Source organism: Ailuropoda melanoleuca, chromosome 7 (genome assembly GCF_002007445.2).
Source record: "Ailuropoda melanoleuca isolate Jingjing chromosome 7, ASM200744v2, whole genome shotgun sequence".
In the NCBI taxonomy this organism is placed as follows: domain Eukaryota; kingdom Metazoa; phylum Chordata; class Mammalia; order Carnivora; family Ursidae; genus Ailuropoda; species Ailuropoda melanoleuca.
This window is the reverse complement of record NC_048224.1, coordinates 68,128,648-68,155,919: the sequence shown is the minus strand read 5'-3', so window position 1 is coordinate 68,155,919 and position 27,272 is coordinate 68,128,648. Positions and strand designations below refer to the sequence as shown.

At 37.7% G+C, this 27,272-nt stretch overlaps 1 long non-coding RNA gene across 9 annotated transcripts; it reads left to right on the top strand.

The window, feature by feature from the left end:
- Positions 1-97: 97 nt before the first annotated feature.
- LOC105241118 lies at positions 98-26,495 on the top strand. 9 transcript variants are annotated; one of them, XR_004626673.1, is made up of 7 exons: positions 115-164; positions 4,844-4,949; positions 6,902-7,002; positions 14,901-15,120; positions 15,461-15,548; positions 22,201-22,426; positions 22,537-26,495. It is a non-coding gene; the product is annotated as an uncharacterized LOC105241118 (long non-coding RNA). The 9 variants fall into 9 exon arrangements; XR_004626672.1 differs by having other exon boundaries at positions 115-255; XR_004626676.1 differs by lacking the exon at positions 4,844-4,949 and having other exon boundaries at positions 117-164; positions 15,004-15,120.
- The last annotated feature ends 777 nt before the right edge of the window (positions 26,496-27,272 follow it).

Here is a 27,272-nt window from a genome sequence, read left to right as displayed (position 1 = left end):
ATAGACCAACACAAGCTGACAGTTGGCTCTTTCCGGACAGCCCGGAAAGGGGCCTTCAAGGGCGTCAATCACGACGCCGACGCCCAAACGTACCGTCCTTCGCCTTTGCGTCGAGCTTACGCAGGAAGTGCGCGTGTGTCAGCGTCTCCGGCTGCCGGGGAGAGGTTGGTGAAACAGCGTTTAAGCCTTTCGCGGGTCGCGTAACTGCTCTTTGTATGTTTGGAGTAATGATTACGTGGGCACAGAAGACAAACTGTAAGGAGGCAGTCATATTATCCCGTGTTTTTTTTTTTTCTCCTATGAGTCCGGATATACGACCCTCTGGCTTGTGTATGCATAAATGTTACATCCATTTTGAAAGCAATCTGGCAAAATAAAGTAAAACGGCAAATTTTCAAATACGTTATCCTAGTATTTTGCTCCTAAGTGTATATCTTTTAGAAATGTTGACATGTAATCAGGACGTGCGTAACAGCACGGTCAGTAAAAGCAAAACATTAGCAACATCCACCGAAGAGAGTACATTAATGGGATGCTTATATGATGGAATATGCCGGTAAATCAATACTAGACCCAGAAATATGAGGCAAAAAGAGGAAGAGTAGAACGTACATAGTATGACAATCTATATACATAGGGTCTTAAACATGTGAAACAGTACCGTATGTTGCTTAGGTACGTATGCATACGTAGTGGAAGTAGTCAAGAAATAAAAAGGGAATAAAAATCGAATTTAGAAATCTATTTCATGTCCAGTAGTGAAGGAGCCGTGAAGTAGTATAAGAGAGTTTTTTTACTGTCTTGATCATCATGAAGCTGAGTACTGAAAATACAGGTAGCCATTGTTTTATTCATTACACTTTTTTGGTATGTATTTTTTTAATAGCGTATTTTTTAGAGTAGTGTTAAATCTATTTTAAAAAAATTTTTGAGAAAAGAGTACAAAGAACTTACACATAGTACCCAGTTCCCCCTATTAGCATTTTACATTAGTATGGTACATTTGTTATAATTAGTGAACCGATTTTATACATTATTGATAACTAAAATCCATTGTTTTTTCAGACTTCCTTAATTTTACCTAATATCCTTTTTCTGTTAGGATTCCATCCAGGATACCACATTACATGTAATTATCATGTCTCCTTAAGGTTGTGGCACTTTCTCAGACTTTCCTTGTCTTTGATGAGCTTGACAGTTTGAGGAGTACTGGTCAGGTATTTTGTAGAATGTTCCAATACTGGAATTTGTCTGATGGTTTTCTCATTGTATTATTTTTATTATGTATTTTCTAAAAGTCAGTTAAGCAACAAAAACCTTAACCTGTTTGAATTTAAATAACGTTATCCCATTGATTTTTTGTGTTTATTTGACTTACCGCCCTGATGCATCTGGAATTTGTAACTTCTAAAAACTGCACAGGCTCCAAAATTTTGATTTTTATACATTCTGTGACTGTAGTCTTTAGTCTTGAGCTCAGTTGCTCAAGGGATCAGGAGCCAGTCTTCTATTCCTTTAATACATTGACTCCACCTTAACTGTATGCATTAATTCCCTTTAGCTTCTATATTCTTCTTTATCCAGCTTAATTTTTAGTAGTTCATCATGACGGTCACTCCACCTCAACTAACTCAATTCAGCCTTCATATCACTCTCCTAACAAATGTGCAACCTTGGATTAATGCACATTTTCTTCAACACATAGAGGGTTTTTAAAATTAAGGTATGTCATGTAAAAATCAAGATTTCTGGCTCCTCTTGAAAAATCTGAGGATGTGGCAACATGGGATCAACAGTTTTGGTGGTAGCAATCCAGTGTCCACCCCATTTAGATTGGATATATATTCTTGAGTTTCATGTCCACTGATCTTGCTTCATTTGTTTACTTGTCTTGCCCCTGTGGGCTTTGGAGCTTTTAGCCCCTGCCATACATTCATGATCAAGAATTCTCAAGTGGTGCCTAGCATCCCCACTGCAGTTCCAGAGTTAGTTTTCGTACCTACTCTTTGTAAAGGTTATCTCACATTCTTTCTTCGATAACCAAATCTTCCATCCCTTTTCTTCACCTTTTTTCAGCTGATAATTGCTTTGTTTTTATCAATGTACAAACCCGGTTTGGTCTTTCCACCCCCACCCAAAACCCGCAACCCTCTCCTTCCATCTTCCTGGCTGTACTTGACCTCATCTTTCCTTCTATACTGCTCCACATTTTCTTCCATCAAGCTTTTTAAAAAAGAATCATTTGAAATTGTTGTTTTTGTACATCAAAACTGTCCGATTTCAGCAAGGTCATATGGGTTAAGCTAATACATGAACATTACTATCTCTTATCTCCCATTCTGTTTTCAGTTTAATCTGATTTCTGCCCTAGTTATGCCGCTAAAGCTGCTTCCATGTTACCCAAACCAAAAGATATTCTCTGTTCATGTCTTTCTTCACTTCTCAGAAGCTTTGGCCATTCCCTCCTTGAAACACCCTTTCTGACCACTCCCCAGCCTATTTTGCTGGTTTTCTCTATTCTTCCTGTCCTCTAAATAATAGGCTACCTCAGGACTTGAAACTAGTTCTCCTGCTCTTCTCTTTTTCTATTCTCTTCTTGGGGAATTCTGTGTACACCTGGAATTTTAAATTTCATCTCTATTCTGCTTACTACCAGATTTATTTTTTAAATTCAGGACTCTTCTCAAAACTGTTCAGGGTAACTTCTATTCTTGGATACCCTTCGGTATCTCAAAGTTAATGTGTCCACAATAAAACTTATGATTTCCACCCCCAAACTGGTTTTCAGTCCAATATTTCCCACGTCAGTAAATAACATAAACCAGAAGCCTTGGTTTCATTTTTAAGTTTTCCTTTCCTCCCACCATATCCAATCCATTAGCAAATTTTGTCCCAGTTCCACGTGCAAAATACATCTGCAGATGGCCTACTCCTTTCCATCTCTACCACCGCCACTACAGTCCCCTTCCCAAACTAGCAATGGACCCATTAAGGTCACTTTTTTCTCTCTTGATTTTGCTCTGTCCATTTTCTACATAGTAGCCAGAATGATGTTTCAGAAATGTAAACCTGATTGTATGATGACTTTGCTTAAAGTCCTCCGAAGGCTTTCTGTTAACTCTTACAATAAAATCTAAACTTGTGACCCTGGTTTACAAGGTCCTACGTAAACCAGTTCTTGGTTAGCTTCTCAGGTTCACTTGGTTTCCACCCCAGTTCACTATAGCTCCCACTGCCTTCCTAGTCCCTGACCCAGGCCAGGTCTTTCCAGCCTCCAGGGCTTTATGCGTATCAGATAGCTCATTCTTTCTCATCTTTTTGTTTCCTAAACATTAACATATACGTTGCTTTATATATCTACATAGTTAGGAATTTAGAATGATGTTTAAGTTATAAAGCAAATCCAAACGTCTGTGACCACAGTATTTGCAATTACTTCTATTTTAGGTAACTTTAAAGAAAATCTTTGTCATAGGAAAATTTTAATTCTAAGTCAGTAGTTCTTTTTTTTAGCATATTCTGTTAATTTACCCCACTCATCAGTTGGTCCAGGCTAAATGTAACCAAAATCATAACTTTTAGCCTAAGAAAATCATAATTAAGGGGCGCCTGGGTGGCACAGCGGTTAAGCGTCTGCCTTCGGCTCAGGGCGTGATCCCGGCGTTGTGGGATCGAGCCCCACATCAGGCTCCTCCGCTATGAGCCTGCTTCTTCTTCTCCCACTCCCCCCTGCTTGTGTTCCCTCTCTCACTGGCTGTCTCTATCTCTGTCAAATAAATAAACAAAATCTTTAAAAAAAAAAATCATAATTAAGAAAATAAAAATAATAGTACAGCAAATCCAAAATTAAACGTGTCCTTGCTGTGACCCACCATTTTAGACTTTGTACTTTGTTCTTGACTTAATTGAATAATAAGTAAATAATTGAATCCCAGTATGATCTGTGTATATGTGTGTATACATACATATACACGGATATGTGTATGTGTGTGTGTATACATGAGAGAGAGACTGAGATAGATTTTAATTGTATGCACTAAAATGTACCGATCCTAACTGTACAAGTAGATGATTTTTTACCAACTTTTATAACCTTGTAACCAGTATTTCCAGTGAAGATATAGGGCATTGCCTTCCCTGTGGAAAATTCCCTGGCATTCCTTTCCAGCCAATCCTCTCCCTCACCAGAACCATCCAATATTCTGATTTCTGTAATTATGGATTAGTTTTGCCTATTCTTAGATTTCATATAAATGGCACCATACAGTGTGTGCTCTTGTTTGGCTCTTTTTGTGCTGCTTGTTTTCAAGATTCCAGCATGTCATATGTACCAATTCCAATTCCTTTTTTAATACTAAGTAGTATTCCACTGTGTGAATATACTGCAGATTATTTATACATTCTTCTGCTGATGGAAATTGGGTTGTTTGCAATTTTTGGGTACTATGAATAAAACCATCATAAATATTTGTGGATATGTTTTAATTTCTTTTGGGAAAATACCTGGGTTTAACATTGCTTGACCACAAGGTAAGTGTGTGTCTAACTCCATAAAAAATTGCCAAATGAATTTTCAGAGTGAACCCCCCATTTTATTAGCATTTTCCTCTGAAGAGATTAAGAGAACAATTTATTTTTACTACAGGCTTTTAAAATAGATTTTTGTCACTAGCTCTGTCATACACATCTGAAAACCAGAGTGGTTTCCTGACCAATAGTCAATTTGTCTCTACTTTGAGATCATTAGTGTAAAGAGAATAAGAAGAGCATTGAAACTTAAAAAAAGTGTGAAGTAAATTAAATGTGGAAAGAAGGAAAACTCAATTCGTTCAATATTTATTAGCATCTAGATTATATCAGGTACTGCACTGAGTGATGAGACTATAAACATGAATAAAACATGACCCTCGCCCTCAAGGATTCTACAAAGAGCTCGGTGGAAGAAAAAAGTGAGTGCATTCCAATATTCTAAGTGGTAAAATAGAGGACATTGAACATGAACAGTATGGGCATTCCATGGATGATGCCATGCACCTACATTAGAGGAAAGGAGTGGATGAGAGACGACCCCTGGACAAAAAGTAAGCTTCACAGAGAGGTTGGACTTGAGAGTAACGCTTTGACCATAGAACAAGTAGTAAGAGTATTTTAGGCAAGAATGTTTTAGGCAGAGGGTATTTTAACTTCTGTAAAAGCACAGAGGTGAATAACAACCTTAAAAACTCAGAGAAATGAAAGTCGTCCAATAGCTTTAGAAAATAAGGTCAACAAATGAATAGGAATGTGACTTACTAAAATGAGGGACATTAGTACTTTTGTACCAGGCTTGAATAAAGTACTAAACAAAATCCATAACTTTTGGTTATTAAGCTAAAGTCACATCTCTATTTCTATTTTCATGTTTTCCCCTGTGAAGGGATTTTGATAAGGTACATGTTTTTTTATTTTGGTTTTCAGAGGACATTGGCAGTTTAACTCCAGCAGGACACATTTTCCAAGCTAGGAGGAAACATGGATCCATCCTCTATGTTTGAGGCTCTAGTGGGGAACTCCATATGAGTATCAATCAACTCCTTTTGATTTGCCCTTTGTCTTGGTGGACTGGTAGGAGAACAATTTCAAATGAGAACTGATTAGGAATTTCTAGTGTAGAAAGTATATAATGAGACTCCTCGTCTCCAGAGAAATGTCATTTTAGTGATAAGTAATGGAGACTGAAATACTATGAATAATTGAAAAACATATAGCGAAGAATAATTACATAAAATAATCCTTTTTCCATAAAAATTTTCATTTGAGATCCCGAGAAGCCAGGGGCAGGGTAATGAACAAGGTAAAATCCGTTTTTTAATCAAAGAGGCAAAGATTGCACTCTTCCACAATTTGATTTTCTACCTGAAAATAGTGAAGCATACACAAGCTTGTGATCATGTGAGTGGACATTCAGATGGATTCTCAGTCCTCAAAACAATGTCCTCATTGTCTGCATCCAGAATTTTCTGTTCCCAAATGCTGCTTTTTCCTCCAGCTTCTAAAATATCTTCAACTATCTTAGATGTTAAGGCCAGTACAATATGAGGAAGAACCTAGTCACATATCAGAAGTGTTCAGACAGGAAGGGTGTTGCAGTGAGAATTGGGGAAGGCATTGCAGTGATTTATGGGAGCCCAATTATGTTTAGAAGTAAAGCACAATTTGGAAAATGGAAACAGGTATGATGTAGAGTTTCGTAGTAGGTAGGAAACATCTAGTGGACTCTTAAACTTGTAGTAAATTCAGGGAGACTGATCAGTTGCGGTCAACAATCCTTACTCTTAACGATTGTTAGTTTTGATAGGTAATTCCATCACTTGGAGCTGTCCACATCTCTTCCCGGCAAACTTACATTTTGTATTTGTAACGGAGGAGGAGGTTCATGCTGTTCCCACACACGTTTCATAATGATTTAGAGATGCAGGGCTGACAAATTTCATGTCTGTTGTTAGCTCTGATTGATTGATTGATTAATTGAGTATGGCTACCTGGACCTGAGTTGAGATGTTTCTGAGGCCAATTCCAGGCTTATGGAAAAGTAAAGATTATTAATGTCCAATGGGGCCTCACTGGAGAAAAAGACCTCCTAGGCCATATTCTTGTCACCTCTGGCTTAGATAACTGGTAGTAAGAGAAGTAGTTTTACTGGCAGAGTCAAAGGCTGGCCCAGACGTGGAAACAGGCCAGAAGATAGTGTGGGGGCATGGCTTATGGCAGGGGTGGGCACTTTGCAAGAGGGTCCCTAAATCAAAGCTAAAAGGAAGATATCTTTTTCTACTTTGGGCGGGGGGGGGGGGACATGAGTTTTGGAGTCAGACTAGGTTCTATGTTCTATCACTTCCTAAAGCCTGTTTCTTTGTCCTTAAAGTGGAAGCACAGATACGGGTTCAGGAGGAGCTTGTATTTATAATCCCACAGGAGATGATGAATGTAGAACATTTTTTCCATTTTGTACAGCACTGATACGTGGTAAGTACAAAGCTTCCCATCTCCCTTGGGTCCTTTTATAGCTTCTCTTCTCATGGTCCAGGTGTTTCAGAATCTTGTCTGTGGACCCCCTGGGTGTCTCTGAGACCCTTGCAAGACAGTTGGGAGGTAAAATTATTTTCAGAATAGTGTTGAGACATCATTTTCCTTTTATACTACATTGGCATTTATCTGATGATGCAAAAGCAATAATGGGAAAAACAGCCTAGAGTTTTACCATGAATCAAGGCGGTGGCACTGGTCATTATGGTAGTTTTCACCACCATGAACTCTTAGGATTAAAAAAAAAAGCCAGTTCACTTAATAATATGCTTGATTAGGGCAGTAAAAATCATTAATTTTATTTAATCTCCATCCCTGAGTACACATCTTTTTAATAAATTGTGTGTCACAAAATTGGAACCACACATAAGATACTCGTGCTATATAACCAGTACAATAATTGGAGGAAAAGCACCTCTTTTCTGCTGTTAGAGTTGAAAGCTAAACTAACCACCACTTTGTGCCATTGAACACTTTTTACTTGCAAGAACAACAGATAAACTATGGCTTGTCAGAGTTGTGTATTTGGTTGATATTTTCCAATAAATGAACTTAACCAGAGTAGTGCTACTTCGAGGGAAACAACTGGCAATGTTGTCAATGAAAATTTGAGCTTTTAAATAGAAATTATAATTTTAGAAAACTTGTATCCACCACTGTGAGCCTGACAGCTTCCTACAACTTAGATACTTTTCTGATCAGATCATTGGGGATATGAACAAATACACTTTGTTTTATGTAATTAAATGTGTCAACATTTGGATTATCTGCCTGAGTGAGCCATATTTTCAGGTGACCAATACATAATGTTGCAAAGCAAGGAATGGGAAGAGATCACTTGAAGTGTAAGACACACCAATAGATTTTAATGTATCAGTATGAAAAAGTCACCAATAGCATTTCAGATTTCACACTGCAACTGCTCTTAAAAAATCTGCCACTTGTTGAGTGTTGGTGTAGTATCAAACAAGATTAGCCACAATTACCTGAAAAAGTTATGAAAATACTCCTCCCTTTTATAGCATACCTGTGTGAGACTGGATTTTCTTCATGTACTTCAGCCAAATAGCATATGACAATAGATTCCATGCAGAAGCAGACAGGAGTGTCCGGCTGTTTTCCAGGGAGCTAGACCTTCAGGGTATCGCAAAATGTAACACAATGCCACACTTCTCACCAAATGGTGCAGCAAAAGAGAAATGCAATGAAAAAAAATTTGCTTTGGAAAATAAGGTTATCTGTCATAAAAAGATGTCATGTTATCATGTATGAGGTTTTTATTCTTTTTAAATAAATTAATGAATATTCCTAGAAATTATTCATTTTAATTTCTAATATGGTAAATATCGATAGATAAAAATGCACATAAGCAAAAAGTTCTGATTGGCTCCCATTCATTTTTAAGAGGTATAGGGGTTCTGAGACCAAAAATGTTTAAGAACACTGTCCTAGTCCACTACTTCTGTTAACTGCTGGGTCGGCTTTGACCTGAGGAAAGCCAGGGATGTTACTGTAAGTTCTGGAAGTCATCTCCATTTGTAGCCAACTTTGACTATTATACTATTAGGGTGAGTCCCAGGTCAAAATATGCATGTTCCCATAGTAACCTTGCTTCTGCAGAGTTATTCAGGAACCTGGACACATGGAGTTATTTCCATTGTGCTTTGTGAATTCTGAACAAGCCCTGGTACAATTTTGCTGACTTGCCTTGAGCTGACAGTCTTCAATTTTTAATTTATCCTGTAATTAAACGGGTTCTGTTTCACTGTTCCTCCGTCATGTCCTCAGATTGCCAGTGCAACTGCTTATTAGTCAAACAGGTCAAATTTTGTGGGAAAATCAGGTAGGGAACTAGCACTTGGTTGTGCTTGTTAAGATTAATCTTGGAAACACTTTAAAAAGAAACCCACAAAAATTTTCTCAAAACAGTCTTTCTGGCTGTCAAATGAAATAGGTGAGGAATGAGGCTTCTGTCCTGTGATAGATTCAAAGTTTTCTGCTAACTGTCTCAGTGTCCTGTCTCAGCCTCTGAACTATTACTCAGGTGCTTGGCTGTTGTCTGACGGAATAAGAAGAATCTGTGGTTGAACTATTTTAACTACCGTACTTGCTGACAAAAGACTAAAACGTTTTTAGCCATTAGAAAAATTACTCTGGCTACAGTTTCATTTATGCCAGGAATTATTGAAATAGGCTTTTTGGGGGGGGGGGAACTGACAATAACTTTAACCATTATAATGAACCACAATGCCATCAAAGTATTTCTGCAAAATAATTGATACAAATGCTTTTAACGGTTTTAGCACTGGGATTTGTCTCTGAAACAGAAAATTACATGAAGAACCTTTGACAGACATCAGTTTAATGCTGCCAGTTTGCACTCAGCTTTCAAATGTTATGGACGCAATTCCACTGTCACCTATTTGAACTAGTTTCCAGGTATCTGTAGCGCTTCAAGCTCGGTTTCTGTGGTATTTGAAAGCTGATTTATGTGCATGAAATTGATAAGATTCAATTTAAATCATTTGGTAGAATTCTGCTTAATTTCAGTTGATCTAGGGGAAGGTACTGAAACTGAGGAGAGTGGTGTGCTGACTTGCACAGTGAATTTCAGAAAACTATCGTGTAAGTTTCATAAAGGCAAGGACTTTGTCACTCTAGGCTTACCACTTTGTATCCAGTGTTTAGCACACAGTATAGTAAAGGCTCAAAAAATATTTGGAAACAGATGGAAAAGATGGAAATAGAAGGGAGCAACAAGCTGACCCAACTGAATCAGTGTTAATATGGGTCATTTTAATCACATGAATGGAATTTTAAAAAAATGATCGTTTACAGTTGCAGGGTCTTGTCAGGGAATGATTTGATATTTTGGATCCGCTAGAGATTAACAATAATCCGACTTAGTCTGCTGCCCAGCTGACTGGTTTCCTCAAGCCGTGCTCAGGGCATTTGACCATTCATTCATGGAGCATACATTCGTTGAGCACCTACTATGTGGCAGCATTGATCTAGGGCTGGAGATACAGGGGAATAAAACAGACAAAAACCCCTGTGCTCTTGAAGTTTACATTCTAACAGAAGAAAGATAATGAAGAGTATACTATGTACAGTATCATGTTACAATATATACATTATGACAGATGGAGACAAGTGCTATGGAGAAAAAAAATAAAGCAGGAAAGAGGAGATGAGGAGATGTTAAATTTAAAATAGAGCAATTAGAGAAGACCTCACTGAGAAGGGTATTTGAGCAAAGATCTGAAGAATACGAGGAAGGTAGTCATGCAGGTGTCTGAGAGAAGAGCATGTCAAGCAGAGAGAATAGCAGGTGCATAGATCTTGTGGACAGAATGTCAGACATGTTTAAGCAACCTTGGGTTAGGGGTGTTTGGACTGAAGGTAATCGAAAGGAGAAACAGACAATTCAAAAAATAATAGTTGGAGACTTCATTACCCCATCTCAATAATGGGTAGAACGACCAGACAAATTAGCAAGCCTTTAGAACACTTAATACTATCAATCAACTAGACCTAACTGACATCTATAGAACATTTGAACAATAAGAGCAAAATAGACATCTTCTCAAGCACACATGGACCATTATCCAGGATAGACCATACAGTAGGACACAAAACAAGTATACAAAATTTAAAATAATTGAACTCATACAAAGTATGTTCTCAGTCCACAGGGGAACACAAGGAAAATTCTGGAAATCATAATCATGTGGAAATTAAATGACACACTCTTAAGTTACCAATTGGTCAAAGAAGAAATCATAATAGAAATTAGAAAATACTTTGAAATGAATGAAAATTAAATATAACAAAACATATGAGATACAGTGAAAGCAGTGCTTACAGGGAGACTTATAGCTTAAATTCTTTTAAAAAATATTAAGGTATAATTGACTTGTAATATGTGAGTTTCAGGTGTACAACATAATGATTCAGTATTTGTATATGTTGTGAAATGATCGCCACAAAAAGTCTGGTTAACATCTGTCACAATACTTCGTTAAAAAGATTTTGAAACACAGGATACCAAGATGAGAAATTACTATGATTGTATGTAATAAAAAGTAAACCTTGCTCTAATTGACATTTGACTGGAAGCTGGGAGAGAAAGAAGCCCTCAAATGCCAGAATCTTACATTCACTCATGCCTTCCTCAGTAGTGTGCACCCCCTTCTCCATTCTCACTCTCTGTACAAGCCAGAAGTAAGACAACTTACAAAAATTGTGGACTCCCTTCTTTATAAGATTCTCTGTGGTGTGACATATTTATTCATTAGTCCTTTACCAAGCATTTCATTATGTGCCTGCTTGATACTGGGAACCCCATTCCTAAAAGGGGAACAAAGTCTGTGTCTTTAGGGAAATTACATATTCTCCATGGAAACAGATAATAAACTAGTAATTAGGAGATGATTTAATGATAATCTTTATATGTGCCATGAATGACCAGCTGAGACTATGAGAACAACAGTAGCGCATGATCCTTCCTTATCCGGGAGGTCTGGGAAGACTTGGCCAGAGGGGGTGGCATCAAGCTATAGGAGTAGGTGAGAGAACACTATTGGGACACATGTACTCAAACACATTTTGGATTATTACCTGATTTATATGACTATATCCATACCCTTGAGAAGTATACATTTTATCAGAGGCTACAAAACTGTGAATAAATTATTTTCACTCAGTAATATATGGTCTAGGAAAAAGACCAACACATTTCTATGGCTAGGTAGATATTTAAAAAGAATTTGCTATATAAATAACAAATGTTGAATTTTTCAGCTTAGTAATATTTTTCCAGCTTGCTAATTGTTTTTTATTGTGTGTTGGTATGTTTAACAGTTTGTAAAATATGTACATGTTCCTATTTCTTGTGTGTCTGTGGATGTGGATTTGATCATGTTTAGAATGAAATACAGAACCACAAATTAAAGGAAATATATATTCCTGTTCAACATCAAGCACACTATACTTCCTTAGGCCCTTTTATTTTTTAAGATTTATTTATTTATTTTGGAGCGAGAGAGCATGGTGGGGAAGAGGGAGAGAGAGAAAGAATCTCAAGCAGACTCCCCGCTGAGCACAGAGTCCCATGTGGGGCCCAATCTCACCCTGAGATCATGACTTGAGCCAAAATCAAGCGTCGGACTCTCAGCCGACTGTGCCACCCAGGCTCCCGAATCCATAGGCACTTTCTACAAAAAGTAGATAAGAAATAAAATAGTTTGATTTTTGAATGAATGTGTAATATACAAAAGTAACCATCTGAAATCCTAAATTCTACATAGGTCAGTAAACTCCATGACTTCTTTTCTTTCCTTTTTTTAAACAGTCGTAAAGGTTGGTGTATTTATATTGGTAGAGAGACCTTGAAAATACCCACAGAATGACAGCTTCTCTTCAAGTCTTGAATTTGAGGTCAGGTGGATTGTTTACAGTGGTCTTTATAACTTTTACCTGGGGTAGCCTGAAGGTTTTGCCCGATTCTCCCTATTGAGATCCCCTAGGCCACATCACACTTACATATATGCTCTTTTGGCTGCAAGAGCCAAAATCCCAATTTAAATGAGCTTAGACAAAAAAGTCAATTTCGTAACAATGGAGGATGTTTGCTCCACTTGTTCTGAGCATCAGCCTCCTTGTTCTCTCTCATGGCAAACTGTCTTCCAACACTTAACGGAAACATGACCGCTGAGAGCTCCTGAGCTTTTCAGCGGACCAAGTTGGCCCCCTGCAGAGAAACCATGTCAACAATCCGGGTCCTAAATCCAAGAGCAGGGGGAAAGTGCTCCTTAGGCCACAAGACTTCTAGACCCATCAACTGTGACAGGAGGAGGAGACACGTGTGTGTGAAGTTGTATCATAACTGTCGCTCCTGAGAGAACAATCTGGGCGGAAAGAAAGGGAACTGTTCTCAGAAGGAGACAATCCTAGTAAACAATCACATATGAATCTACTCTGGCATTACTGGGAGTAATAAGCCTGAGAGACTAGGAGTGAATGATGAATGAGGGACTCGTGTTGGACATTTTATGTGAGATAAAGGGAGAAAAGAAGGTCAGATTTCCCTGAGAACGTAAGGAAACATGAGAAACTTTAGCTAAGACACACCGGGACATCACCCGAATGCTGACAAATGTTATGCCTCATTTTCTTTCAAATACTTCAGTAAAAACCAGATGAAACAAATGGGAAGATGTTAATATTAAAACTAGGCAATGAATATAGGTGTTCATTGTTCTAGTCCTTCTGTATGTTTGAAAAGTTGTTCATTAAAAAAAGAAAAAAGACAGATTCCAAAGTGGATCTCGAAAAAGAAGTAAGCAGCTCGTGAGGGAAAGATTAGTCGGTAGGTGGGGCTCTCCTAGACTATAGAAACCATTTTAAATATCAAAATAATGTGTCTGACAATAAGGTAAATACAAAGGGTAAAAACCCTCCTAAAGCACAAAAAGAAAAAAGGAAAAAGAAGAAAGAAATGAAGTACTGCTCCGTGCTCCATCATGAATGAACTTCAACTTTACGCTAAGTAAAGGAGACAGACACAAAAGGCCCTACATTGTATGATTCCATTCATATGAAATGTCTACAATAGCTAAATCCATAGAGACAGAAAGCATAACGGGGTTTTCAGGGGCCACTTAACGAGTACAGGGTTTCCTTCAGGGGTGATGCAGTGCTCTGGAAGTAGACAGTGGTGATGGTCGTACAACACCGTGAATGCACTAAACGCAGCCAAATCATACATTTAAATAAATATTGTACTCTTAAAAGGTGTTACTCCCTAAAGTTATATGTTCAGTCTAACAACATTGCCATTCTTGAAATATTTTTGAAGATTCTAAGGTATAATTTTTTTTATTGTGGTGAAATATACACAATATGAAATTTACCATTTAACCATGTGTAGGAGCACGGTGGCATTAAGTGCATTTTCGTTGTTGTGCAACCATCACCACCGTCCAACTCCAGAACGTTGCCACCCTGCAGAGCTGAAACTGTCCCCACTGAACAATGATTCCCCATTTCCTCCCTCCCCCCAGGGTCTGGCAGCCACCATTCTGCTCTCTGTCTCTGTGATTTGACTACTCCAGGTACCTGGTACAAATTGGATCATACAATATTTGACCTTTTGTGTCTGGCTTATTTCACTTAGCATGATGTTTTCAAGGTCTGCGCATGCTGCCACCTATGTAAGAATTTCAGTTCTTTTTATGGCCAAGTAATACTCCATTGTATGGATATACCATTTTTGTTTGTCCATTCATTAGCAGATGGACATTTGGGTTGCTCCCACCTTTTGGCCTTGTGACTACTGCAGCAATACACATTGACATACAAGGATCTGTTCAAGTTCCTGTTTTCAGTTCTTTTGGAATTCCACATAGGAGTGGAATTGCTGGGACGTTTATTAATTCTTTGTTTCACTTTTTGGGGAACCACCAAACTTTTCCACAGTGGCTGCATCATTTTACGCTCTTGCCAGCAATGTATTTTTATATCCTTGCCAACAATTATTTGCCATTTTTTGTTGGTATATCCATGCTAACGGAATGAATGGTATCTCATTGTGGTTTTGGTTTGCATTTCCCTAATGACTGATGATGTGGAGGCTCTTCCCATGTGTTTATTGGCCATTGAAACATCTTAGTTGGAGAAATATCTATTCAAGTCCTTTGTGTATTTTTAATTTGGGTTGTCAGTCTTTTTGTTGTGTGGTAAGTGTCCATACACTCTGGGTATATATGATTTGCAAATATTTTCTCCCATTCCATCCATGGGTTGTCCTTTCACTTTCTTTCTTTTTTTTCTTTAAGGAAATATATATGTACCACTACAGTAGAAATGGGGAAATTATAAGTTTGTGCAAACCAGACTTTCCTGAAATGGATCCTCATTCCATATTCTTTTTAATACCAGCTAACTGCTGCAACATTATTCCTGCATTTTCCCAAATGCAGCCAACATGGATACCTCTGCTACTCTGTTTTGGCCACCATAGCTGCTGCTTCTCTCGGGAGAGCTCTCTTTTCTAAGGTCAGGCTTGTTAAAGACTCATTTCTTTTTCTTTTTTTTTTTTAAAGATTTTATTTATTTATTTGACAGAGACAGCCAGTGAGAGAGGGAACACAAGCAGGGGGAGTGGGAGAGGAAGAAGCAGGCTCTTAGTGGAGGAGCCTGATGTGGGGCTTGATCCCAGAACGCTGGGATCACGTCCTGAGTCGAAGGCACACACTTAACCACTGCGCTACCCAGGAGCCCCAAGACTCATTTCTTTTGACAGCCTTCTTGCCCTCAACAACCATTGAGATGCATCCTGCCACTGTCAGGGCAATCATGACAAAGCTTATCTTCCCCCACATCTTGTTCTTGGCAGCATCAAGCATCTCAAACAAGACAGTCTCTGGGATTTCATCTTCCTTTTTGAAGCGACCTGACCTATCAGGATCTTCATTTCCCAACACGTAAGTTTGCGTCATGGCGCTCTGCAGCTGGAAGTGTAGGATGGAGCTTTTAGACTGACTTGTGGTTTAGTGCAAAATCCACTTATTGTCTTCAAATCAGGATTTCTGGTAAGTCTTAGAGATGAGGAGACATCTCTTTCATATAACCTAAAATAACTTCCTACCGCCCTGTGCAGGTCATACAGGCTCCCCATGGCCGCCTACTCTGCTGACCTGCCAGTGCCTTGTGGGTGGTGACAGCGCCGGCATGTTCAACGTCACCAAACACCACCTGTCTTTTCACTTTCTTGGTAGTATTTTTAGATGCACAAAAGTTTTCATTTTGATGCAGTCCAATTTACCTATTTTTTCTGTTGTTCCTTGTGCTTTTTGTTTTGTATCTAAGAAACCATTGCCAAATCCAAGGTCACAAAGATTTGCCTTTATGTTTTCTAAGAGTTGTATAGTTTTAGCTCTTACATTGAGGATTTCAATACATTTTGTGATAATTTTTACATGTGGTGTAAGGTAAGAGTCCAATTTCATTTTTTTTACATTTAGCTATCTAATTGTCCAAGCACCATTTATTGAAAAGAGATTTTTTTTCCTACTATGTGATCTTGGCATTCATGACAAAAGTCAGTAGACAAAGATGTATGGGTTTATTTTTGGATGCTCAGTTCTATTTCAGTGATCTATACTAGTACCACACTGTTTTGATCACTGTGGCTTTGCAGTAAGTTTTGAAGTAGGAAAATCTGCGTCTTTCAACTTTGACCTTATTTTTCATGATTGTTTTGGTTATGTAGAGTCCCTTGAAATTTCCCAAAGACTTTAGGATCAACTTCTGTTTCTGGAGAAAAAGGGAGTTGGAATTTTGATAACGATTACACTGAATTTGTAGATCCCTCTGGGAATTATTAATAATTGCCATTATTAATAATATCAAATCTTCCAAACAATGAACACAAGAAGGCTTTCCATTTATTTAGGTTTGCTTTTATTTCTTTCAAGAATGTTTTGTAGCATGCAAGTCTTGAACCTCCTTGATTAAATTTATTTCTAAGTATTTTATTCTTTTTGATGGTTTTATAAATGAAATTTTTCCTTACTTTTGTTTTTAGGATTGTTCATTGCTGGTACATAGAAATACATCTAATTTTTTATGTTGATACGGAATTCTGTAACATCTAATTTTTTATGTTGATACGGAATTCTGTAACTTCTGAAGTCATTCATTAGCTCTAAACTTTTTTGTGTGTGGATTCTTTATGAGATACTATATAAAAGATCATGTCATCTATGATAAGTTTTACTTGCTCCTTTCCTATTTGGATGCCTTTATTTCTTTTTCTTGACCCATTTATCTGGCTAGGACTACTGCAATGTTGAGTAGAAGATGGGGAAAGTGGGCAATTTTGCCTTGCTCCTGATCATAGGGGGATTCTTTTCAGACTTCACCATTGTGTATAAGGTTAGCTGAGGGTTTCAAAAATGCCCTTTATCGTGTTGAGGAAGTTGTCTTCTGTTCCTACTTTCATGAGTGAGTGCTTTTATCATGAAAGTATGTTGAATAGTGTTGAGCGCTTTTTCTTTGTCAATTGAGATAATCATGGAGTTCCCCCCCATTCTATTTATGTGCGGTATTTTATTAATTGATTTTCAAACGTTGAACCACTCTTGCAATCCTGGGATGAATGAAATCCAGGACTCTGTTTGGATTCTGTTTGTTAGTAGTTTGTTGAGGATTTTTGTATCTATATTCATAAGGGGTACTGGTCTGTAATTTCTTTTTCTTGTGATATCCCCATGTGGCTTTAGTATTAGGGTAGTGCTGCCTGATAAAAAGGATTAGCAAGTGTTTCCTTCTGTACTATTTTTTGGAATATTTTGAGAAGGATTGTTGTTAATTCTTCTTTATATATTTGGTAGACTTCACCAGTGACACAAGCCATCTGTTTCTGGCCTTTCCTTTTTGGGAAATTTCTTAAATACTGATCAAATCTCTTCGCTTGTTATAGATTTGTTAAGATTTTCTATTTCTTCTTGAGTCAGTTTTGGTAGTTTTATCTAGGTTCTCTGCTTTGCTGGAGTCTGATTGTTCATAGTATTTTTTTTATTAGTTTCAGAAGTAGAATTTAGTGATTCATCAGTTGTATACAACACCCAGTGCTCATTACATCAAGTGCCCTCCTTAATGCCCATCATGCAATCATCCCTTTCCCCCATCTACCTCCCCACCAGCAACCCTCAGTTTGCTTCGTAGAGTTCAGCATCTCTTATGGTTTGCCTCCCTCTCAATTTTCATCTTATTTTATTTTTCCTTCCCTTCCCCTATGTTCATTTGTTTTGTTTCTTAAGTTCCACATATGAGTGAAATCTATGGTGTTTGTCTTTCTCTGACTGAGTTATTTCACTTAGCAAAATGGCCTCTAGTTCCTCTAGTTCCACATTATTGCAAATGGCAAGATTTCATTCTTTTTGTTTGTTGAGTAATATTCCCTTGTATATCTATACCACATCTTCTTTATCCATCCATTTGTCGATGGACATCAGGGTTCTTTCCATAGTTTGACTATTGTGGACATTGCTGCTACAAACATTGGGGTGGACGTGTCCCTTTGAGTCACTATGTTGGTATCCTTCGGATAAATACCGAGTAGTGCAATTGCTGAGTTGTAGGGTAGCTCTGTTTTTAAATTTTTGAGAAACCTCCATACTGTTTCCCAGAGTGGCTATTCATAGTATGTTATAATACTTTTTATTTCTGCAGTGTTGTAGTTATGTCCCCACTTTCATTTCTGATTTTAGTAATCTGAGCCTGCTCTCTTTTTTTCTTGGTCTTCTGGTTTAAAAATTTGTCGAGGGGCGCCTGGGTGGCACAGCGGTTGGGCGTCTGCCTTCGGCTCAGGGCGTGATCCCGGCGTTACGGGATTGAGCCCCATATCAGGCTCCTCTGGTATGAGCCTGCTTTTTCCTCTCCCACTCCCCCTGCTTGTGTTCCCTCTCTCGCTGGCTGTCTCTGTCGAATAAATAAATAAAATCTTTAAAAAAAAATTTGTCGATTTTGTTGAGCTGTTTCAAAGAACTAGCTTTTGGTTTCCTTGATTCTTCCTGTTATTTTTCTATTCTCTATTTGGTTTGTTTCCACTCTAATCATTATTATTTCCTTTCTCCTTCTAGCTTTGGATTTACTTTGCTTTTATTTATCTAGTTTCTTAAGGTGTACAGTTAGTTTATTGATTGGAGATTTTTTTTCTATTTTAACATAGGCATTCACAGCTATACGTTTCCCTCTGGGTTCTGGTTAACTTCATTCCATAAATTTGGGATATGTTGTGTTGTCATTTTCATTTGTCTCAAAGTAATTTCTAATTTGTCTTGTGATTTGTTTGTTGACTAATTGTTGTTTAAGAATGTGTTTAGTTTTCATGTAATTTAAAAATTTCCAGATTCTCTTCTGTTATTGATTTTAAGTTTTATTTTATTATGATCAGATTAGATACTTTTTTTTTATTTTAATTTTTTAAAATTTACTAAGTCTCCTTTTGTTGCTTAACATATAATCTACTTTGGAGAATGTTTCATATACACTTGAGAAGAATGTGTATTCTACTGTTTTTGAATGGAGTGTTTTGTATATGTCAGTTCTGACTGGCTTATAGCATTGTTCAAGTCTTCTATTTCCTTGATGATCTTTTGTCTAGTTGTTCTATCCATTATTGAAAATGGTATATTGACATCTCCAACTATTATTATAGCACTGTCTATTTCTCCATTTAATTTTGTCTGTTTCTGTTTCATATATCTTGTGGCTCTCTTATTAGGTATTTTTATTGGGTGCTTCATATGCTTTGGAGCTATTTTATTAGGTTTCGTATCTGGATGTCCTTTATATTTTGGAGCTTTTTTATGTGGGAATCTTTTATTAGATATAATTGTTATATCTTTTTGGATGGATTGATGCTTATATCAATATATAATGTCTTTGTTTTTCTCTTGTAATAATTTTTTTCTTTAAGGTCTACTTTATCTGATATTAATATAGCTACCCAACCTTCTTTTGATTACGATTTACATAGAATCTTTTTCCATCTTTTCATTTTCGACCTACTTGAGTCTTTGGATCCAAAATGAATCTCTTGTAGAGACTATATATTTGGATCATTTTAAAATTTAATTAATTTAATTATGTCAATGTCTATCTTCTCATTGGAGAGTTTAATACATTTCATTTAATGTGATTATTGATAAGAAAGTACTTACTCTGCCTATTTTGCTATTTGCTTTCTATATGTTTTATACCATTTTTGCTCCTCATTGCCTCATTCATGCCTTCTTTTGTGTTTAACTTTTTCCTATTGCATTGTTTTGTTTCTTTTCTCATTTCTTCAACTAAATAACATTTTAGTTATTTTCTTAGTGATTGCCCTGGGGCTTAATTGTTAACAATTAACATTGTTATTTATAACAATCTGGTTTGAATATATGCTAAGTTAGTTTCAATAATTTTGGTCCTGGGGTGCCTGTGTGATGCAGTTGGTTGAGTGTCAGACTCTTGGTTTTGGCTCAGGTTGTGATCTCGGGGTCATGAGTCCAAGCCTCATGTTGGGCTCCACATGGAGTCTGCTTGAGAGTCTCTCTCCCTCACCCTCTGTGCCTCCCACTCATGCTCTCTCTCTCTCTCTCAAATAAGTAAATAAATCTTAAAAAAAAAAAAAAGCTTTGCTCTATGTAACTCCATATATGTTATGTCCCCCTTTTATATTGATATTGTCACAAATGATATTTTTCTACATTGTGTGCTGGTTAACATAGGTATACAACTATTGTTTATGCATGTGTCTTAAATCATATATGAAAAAGAAAAACCAAGAAGTTACAAACCAAAAATATAATGATGTTGGCTTTTGTATATATGTATGTAGTTACCTTTACTGGTGGTCTTTACATCTTTATAAGGCTGCAGGTTACTGTGTATTGTCCTTTTATTTTAGCCTAAAGGACTCACTTTAGCATTTCTCATAGGGCTGATCTACTACTGACAAATTTCCTCAGTTTTTGTTGATCTGGGAATGTCTTAATTTCTATTTCATTGTTGAAGAATGGTTTTGTCAAATATAGAACTCTTGGTTGACAGTTTTTCTTTTTTAGTAATTTAAGTTTGTCATCCACTGCCTCTGGCCTCCATAGTTTCTCATGAGAAATCAGCTGTTAATTTTATTGATAATCCCTTGTATCTGAGGAGTTGTCTCTCTCTTGCCGCTTTCAAGATTCTCTCTTTGTCCTGGGATTTTGACAACTTGGTTATAATATGTCTTAGTGTGTATCTCTTAGATTTTATATTACTTGGAGTTCATTGAGCTTCTTGGGTGAGAGCTTCATGTCTCACATCAAATTTGGGAGTCTTGGCCATTATTTCCTTCAATTGTTCTTTCTGATTCTCTTTCTTCTTAATTCTGTGTATATTGGTATGTTTGATGGTATTTCACAGGTCTCTTGGACTCTGTCCATTTTTTTCATTCTTTTTTCCTTCTGCTCCTCAGGCTGGATAATCTCATATTCACTGGTTCTTTCTTCTGTCTACTCAGATCTGCTTTTGAAACTCTAGTCAGTTTTTCATTTCAGTCTTTGCACTCTTCAACTCCAGAATTTTTATTTGATTCTTTTTTTGTAATTTTTATATCTTTATTAATATTTTCCGTTTGGTAAGACATCATCCTCCTAGTTCCTCCCCCCCCAACCCAATGGTTTCTTTAGCCATTTGAACATATTTAATACAGTTGATTTAAAATTTTGTATGTTAAGTCCAATGTCTGGGCTTCCTCAAGAACTGTTAATTTCTTTCTTCCTACAAATGGTTCTTTCTTTTATTCTTTCGCATGTAATTTTATAATCGTTCACTGAAAACTTGATATTTTGAATTTTATAATGTGGCAACTTTGGAAATCACTTTTCCCCTCTCTCCATGATATGTTGTTACTGTTTGTTGTGGCTGTTGTTGCTTGTTTTTTAAATGACTTTTCTGAATGAATTTTTAAAGTATACTTTTTGTCATGTGTGGCCACTTAAGTTTCTATTCCATTAGCTTACTAGTCAGCTAGCGGTTAGGCAAAGATTTCTTTTAATGCCTGGAGCCAAATAACAACAACAACACTAAAAACCCTTTTTAGTCTTTTCAGATGGGCTCTATGTTGTGCTGCTGCTTTGATATTTGGCCAGGCCATTTACTTCCTGCTTGCATGGAGCTTGAAGATCAGCCAGTGATGAGGGCTTTAAATCCTCTCAGGTCTTTTCTGAGCATGTATCCAGCCCAGGCATATATGTGGCCTTCTAGATTCTCTGGATTAAATGGGAGCATTTAAAAGCCCTTAATCCCCAGAATATGCCCTTCTCCAGCCTCTTTCTTCCCAGTATTTTGGCTTTTCTATTGCTTGCCCTAATTGTTATCCTTTGCTATAGATGGCAGCAGCTTACATATTTGCCTTTAAATGTTTTTGGCTGGGGCACCTTGGTGGTTCAGTCATTAAGCATCTGCCTTTCCTGGGATCAAGCCCCACATCGGGCTCCCTGCTCAGTGGGGAGCCTGCTTTTCCTGCCCCTTCTGCTTGTGCTCTGTCTCTGTCAAATACATAAAATCTTAAAATAAATGTTTTTGGCAAATGTTATCCAGGAAGCTACCTCGGAACTGAGGCATGTGAAACAAAGGCAAGTCCTTGAGCAGAGCCTTCAGGGAGCTACCGGAGAACTCAGGGAGCTACTTCAGGTCAAAATATAAATCCACAATTATTTGAGAGTAAGATTGGTGTTGGTTCCTCTGGTACCAGTAATCTGCACCAGGAAAACGGGCTTCTGTCTTCAAGTCTGCAACTGAGTTGGGGAGTGGGAGATGTATCGAGGTAAGCTAAAATGCCAGAGAGCTCTCTTACTGAAATTAAGCTTATTTCCTTCAGTAAACTTTCCCCTGGTTGCTGAGAGGTTGTTTTGTTTTGTTTTGTTTTTAAATTAGATTCTGGAGTTCTGAAGAAGTTCACTGTGACTATTTTTGCTGCTGTCCATTGCTTTCGTGGAGGGATGAAGCTTTGGAGTTTTCTACTCCGCTATTTTCACAGATGTCCGTCCAGTGGAGAGAGTGGGTGATATGGCTGTGATATTACTGATTCTAATGAAAGGGTAGCATCCAGTCCAGATCCCTTCAGGCTTCTCTGAGAGTCTTCAGATTTGGATGCCTGAGAAGATCTGTGGCTGAACCCTGGAAAGCATTTACCTGCACCTTTCGTGGGGTCTACTTTGAGGGACCCTATCCTATAATGTATGCGTACAGCTTCTGTCTAAGGTGACTTGATTCCTTGGTGATACAGACTGACAAAAGGCTTTTCACACTCAAAGTGCTTTCAGTTCTCCCAGAATAGATAAATTCAGGAAAACCTGGCAACAGGACATTTGGTGAGCCTTTTCAGAGGGTTGGACTCCAGAATACAGCACTGAACATGGGTGTTAGGATGGCAAACTTCTATGTGACCATAACAGAAAACTCAGAAAAGAATCTATCTCTTCCGCTTATCTGAACTATTTTGAAGACCTCTGCTTGACATCTTTCAAACAACTTATGCTTCACCTGCCTATAGCATTTGGTGAGAAAGAACCAGGATGGGCTATTCATTTGTTCTCAGTATCTTGACATTTCTCAGATACAGAAGATCCAGATCAACATGGCCCTTGGGAGGCTGGTGACTGAGACCAGGGTCCTCATGCCTGTGGTAAGCATTTGATTCTATATGCTCAAATGCTATGGGTCTACATGAATTTGGGTCCACTAACCACCAACAACTGTCTCACATTCTCTGAGACATGTGGGTTGTCAAATGTGGGTATGGCTGAGGGAGTCTGACAGAGAATACTGAGACATTCCTCTCTGCTGCTTGTGTCCTGGCTTCCCCATTTCACTTCTGGCTACGACTATTGGAAGATGGAAGTTGGGGAGGGGCAGGTAGAAATGGGATACAGGTGTTTGCTTGGAGTCTGCACATTGTCAAGGAACATTCCCTATGTCTTCAGAGCTTGGATTCCGAGTTGTGGGCCTCAGAGGAGGTTATGAAGTTGTGTTGTCTGAACCCAGGACCATTCTTCACATGAACCTAAACTTGCAGGATGTGGACATGTTCCAGGTTTGACCTAAAAGCCAGCTCATTTTGTGATGCCCCTGATGGCTTCCATCTCTACACATTAAAAAATGTGTTTACCTCAGGGCCTTTGCATCAACCTTGTGTCCTAGGACCCCAGGCAAGGGTGAGAACGTGAAGATCTGTCCCAGGGGAGCCACAGGTGTTGAAGTTTGGCCACAGTTACCCTAAGAAGACGTGTAAACTCTGTCCAAAATAAAAAGCAAATGGGAGAAAACTGCTGACTCATATAGACCCAAGATCTTTCATTATTACAGATGTTTATAAGGTTGAGAATACTGGGGGTTTTTTTTCTACTGATAAGGAAGCCTTTGGATTTAAAAAAATTGGATTTAAAAAAAAAAAAGCCTTGGATTTAAAAAAAGGAAGCCTTTGGATTTAAAAAAAAAATTTAAAAAAATTGCTAATCCAAAATAAAAAGCAAATGGGAGAAAACTGCTAACTCATATAGACCCAAGATCTTTCATTATTACAGATGTTTATAAGGTTGAGAATACTGGGGTTTTTTTTTTTTCTACTGATAAGGAAGCCTTTGGATTTAAAAAAAATGGATTTAAAAAATTGCTACTGATAAGGAAGCCTTTGGATTTAAAAAAAAAATTAAAAAAAATTCTAACTGCGAGGTTTTGCTTATGTTGAGACAGAACAAACCAAAGAGCATTATAAGTGTGGCTTTGTTTCCTCTTACATGTTTCTGAGAGGACATAGCCATGAACTGCTGCTTTAGGAGGAAACCAAGAGCTCATTTGTGGACAGTGTCCAGGATGAATCTGTGTAAAATGCCAATGAAAATACTCCCAGTCAAAACATGAGGTGTGTGGGTGAGCTGTGAACAAAGAAAACGTCATCACGTTGAAAGCTTGAAGTACCAAGCAAGAAAGATGACCAATAACCAAATGAAGCATCCGACTGAACAAGACAAAGGAGGGCTCAGAGACAGAAGATTTTGACAGGGAAAGTACTTGCAAAGAACACAAGGAAGTCAGGCTTCAGAAGGATTCGCTCCCCAAATAGAGGACCCAGTAAGTATTTGATCAAATAAACCACAAAGTTATCAAGGTTTGCAAGTTTACATTAGTGTGTTAATTCTGGCAATAGACAACTTCCTTACATGACTACAGTCATAAAGACCAAGACGTATTCTCAGATATCAACAACAAAATCAAGGGTAGAATTGCTTTTGTTTGGAAACCAGGTTTATAGGCTATTCAATATTTTAATAGCTTGGTGGCCCAAGCCAGTTAGGGTGGCCCTGTTATTTTTATCTTAGAATACAAAGTGCTTTACTTTTATCCCAATTGCTATCTACGAAGTGCTCAGTTACGTGGGAAATAGCGTAATGTGTCAGTGTTGGCTTCCTGTATCCCTCCTTTGGTCAAGTTCCTGCCATTAAGATGTGGATTTGACAGAAGAGTTAGCTTGAAGTTGTTTTTAAGTTCAGTATCATTAATTGGCTGTTTTGTGTTATTTGATGTATTTATATAGGAGTAACTAGAGTTGTTTTCACAGAAAGTCCTTTTAACGCTTATCAAAACTGCAGTCACATAAAATGGAGGCCTAGAAGTACACTTTTTGGGGGAGATTTTGTTCAGCCCTTAGGGTTATAATTTCCTGTTATGTTCAGAAGTATTTTATTGCCCTCATCAGATCTGCTGGGATTGAGAACTGAGAAACTAATTCACTCTATGAGGTCAAGCTGAAGTAACTATGACTCTGAGGGTCCCCATGTTGGTTACTGTTCTTGGCCTGCAAGAAAGTGAGGCTCAAAATATGTGTAAAGGGAGGATCTCGTAAGCCATAGAGCAGACACCAGGCTAGTTTTCCTGGGTGAAATTTGTGGATATCTTTTCCACATGTGAATCAGATCTTAAGAGTGGGTTTTGATACTTAATTCCAGAAGGATTAAACATTTTCATGTACAAAGGTGAGACCTTTAAACATTTAGAAATAGAAGACTATGTTTTTTATCTTTATGTAAGGAAAAAGTACTTAAGACATAAAAAGCTCTAATCAGAAAGATCGACACCTCTGCCCTTGTTAAAATTAAGAAATTCTGTTCATTGAGAGACACCAACAAGGAAGGGTAAAAACAATCTACGGACTTGGAGAAGATATTTGCAATGCCTGTAGCTGAGGAAGATGGTACTGTTCGGAGTAATCCTATAAAACAAACAGAAAATGACAATCGTGGGAAAAACTGTCCAAACAGAGATTTCACAGGAAGAAGAAACACAAAAGGTGAATAAACATGAGAAATTACTCAACTTCTTTAATAATGAAGGAAACACAAATCCAGACTGTAATGATGCAGCCCATAAAACCCACTGAAGGAGCTGAAGTTAAGTTGTATAATTACAAGTCTCAGAGATGAGTAGAAACTCTTACACACTGCTGATGGGATGATAAATACACATCCACTTTGGACACAACTTGTTAATATCTTGGTAGTTGAACACTCACATACCCTATAACCCAGCAGCTCCACCGGTACCACGACTTTTGCGTGTGTGCACAGGGAGACATCCATAAGGATGTTCGTGGCAAGAGTAAAATGTCATATTTCTACCTTCCTTTCTGAAAGCATTAGATAGATGCAGAGGTCTGCGTCTCCTCCCCAGGGCTGAAGTCACCTAGAAGGTTCGTTCTATGTAATACCTTGGGGGAAGTGCTTAAGAATGAACAAAGAAGATGTTCATACAACTACCCATTCTTTTTTTATTCTGGATAATTTTAAATATCATCCGACTGGCAAGTCACCTCCAATAAAATATAAACTGAAAATAGATGTTTCTTCTTCCTTGTCTAGACTATTTAATTTTGTTCTCCTGTGCTATTGTCTAGTTCCAAAAGCAGCAGCTTAGTGTGAAATTTGTGGGAAGGATGCTATTCAGAGTTTAACTTCATTATGTAGTAACCCAGTGAAAATACAGCAGAAAGAATATAGATATTTCCAGAAAATGCTAAAAACTATTCAAAAAGTGAAGAATTCACAGACATAATTTCTCTAAAATAGAACATTCAATCTTTAGAGTTGGAAATTGAATAAATGAATGGATGATTGAATGAATGGTTGATTCAAAATGCATCATTAGTGAATTGGAAATAATAGACTATGTCACTTGGTCCTAAAAATATTCCTCTAAGGAATTGTTAAGAATATATGGGAGACTTTAAAAAAATAATACCCAAGCTCTAGTTAAATTGAATCAGAATCTCTAGAAGGACTTAGCCGTTAGTATTTCTTAAAAGCCCCAGGTAATTCTAAACTTTTAACAGCTTTGTGAACCACAGAGCCATGGTCTGTGCTCCAAATGGGGTCCAAAGACAACATCATCTGGGATGTTGTTAGAATTTAGGATCTTGGCCCTGATCCAGGTCTGTTGAATCAGAGTCTACAGTTTGACCAAGTTCCCAGGTGATGTGTGAGTTGGAGAAGCTCTGGGTGGTCAGAATTGCTTTCCTTCCTGCATGCCATTTTGCTACATCTTTGATCAGGAGATTGAGGAAAGGTGTTTCTTTTTCAAGATTCTTGTTCCCACTTTAATCGGGAAGCAGCTCAAAT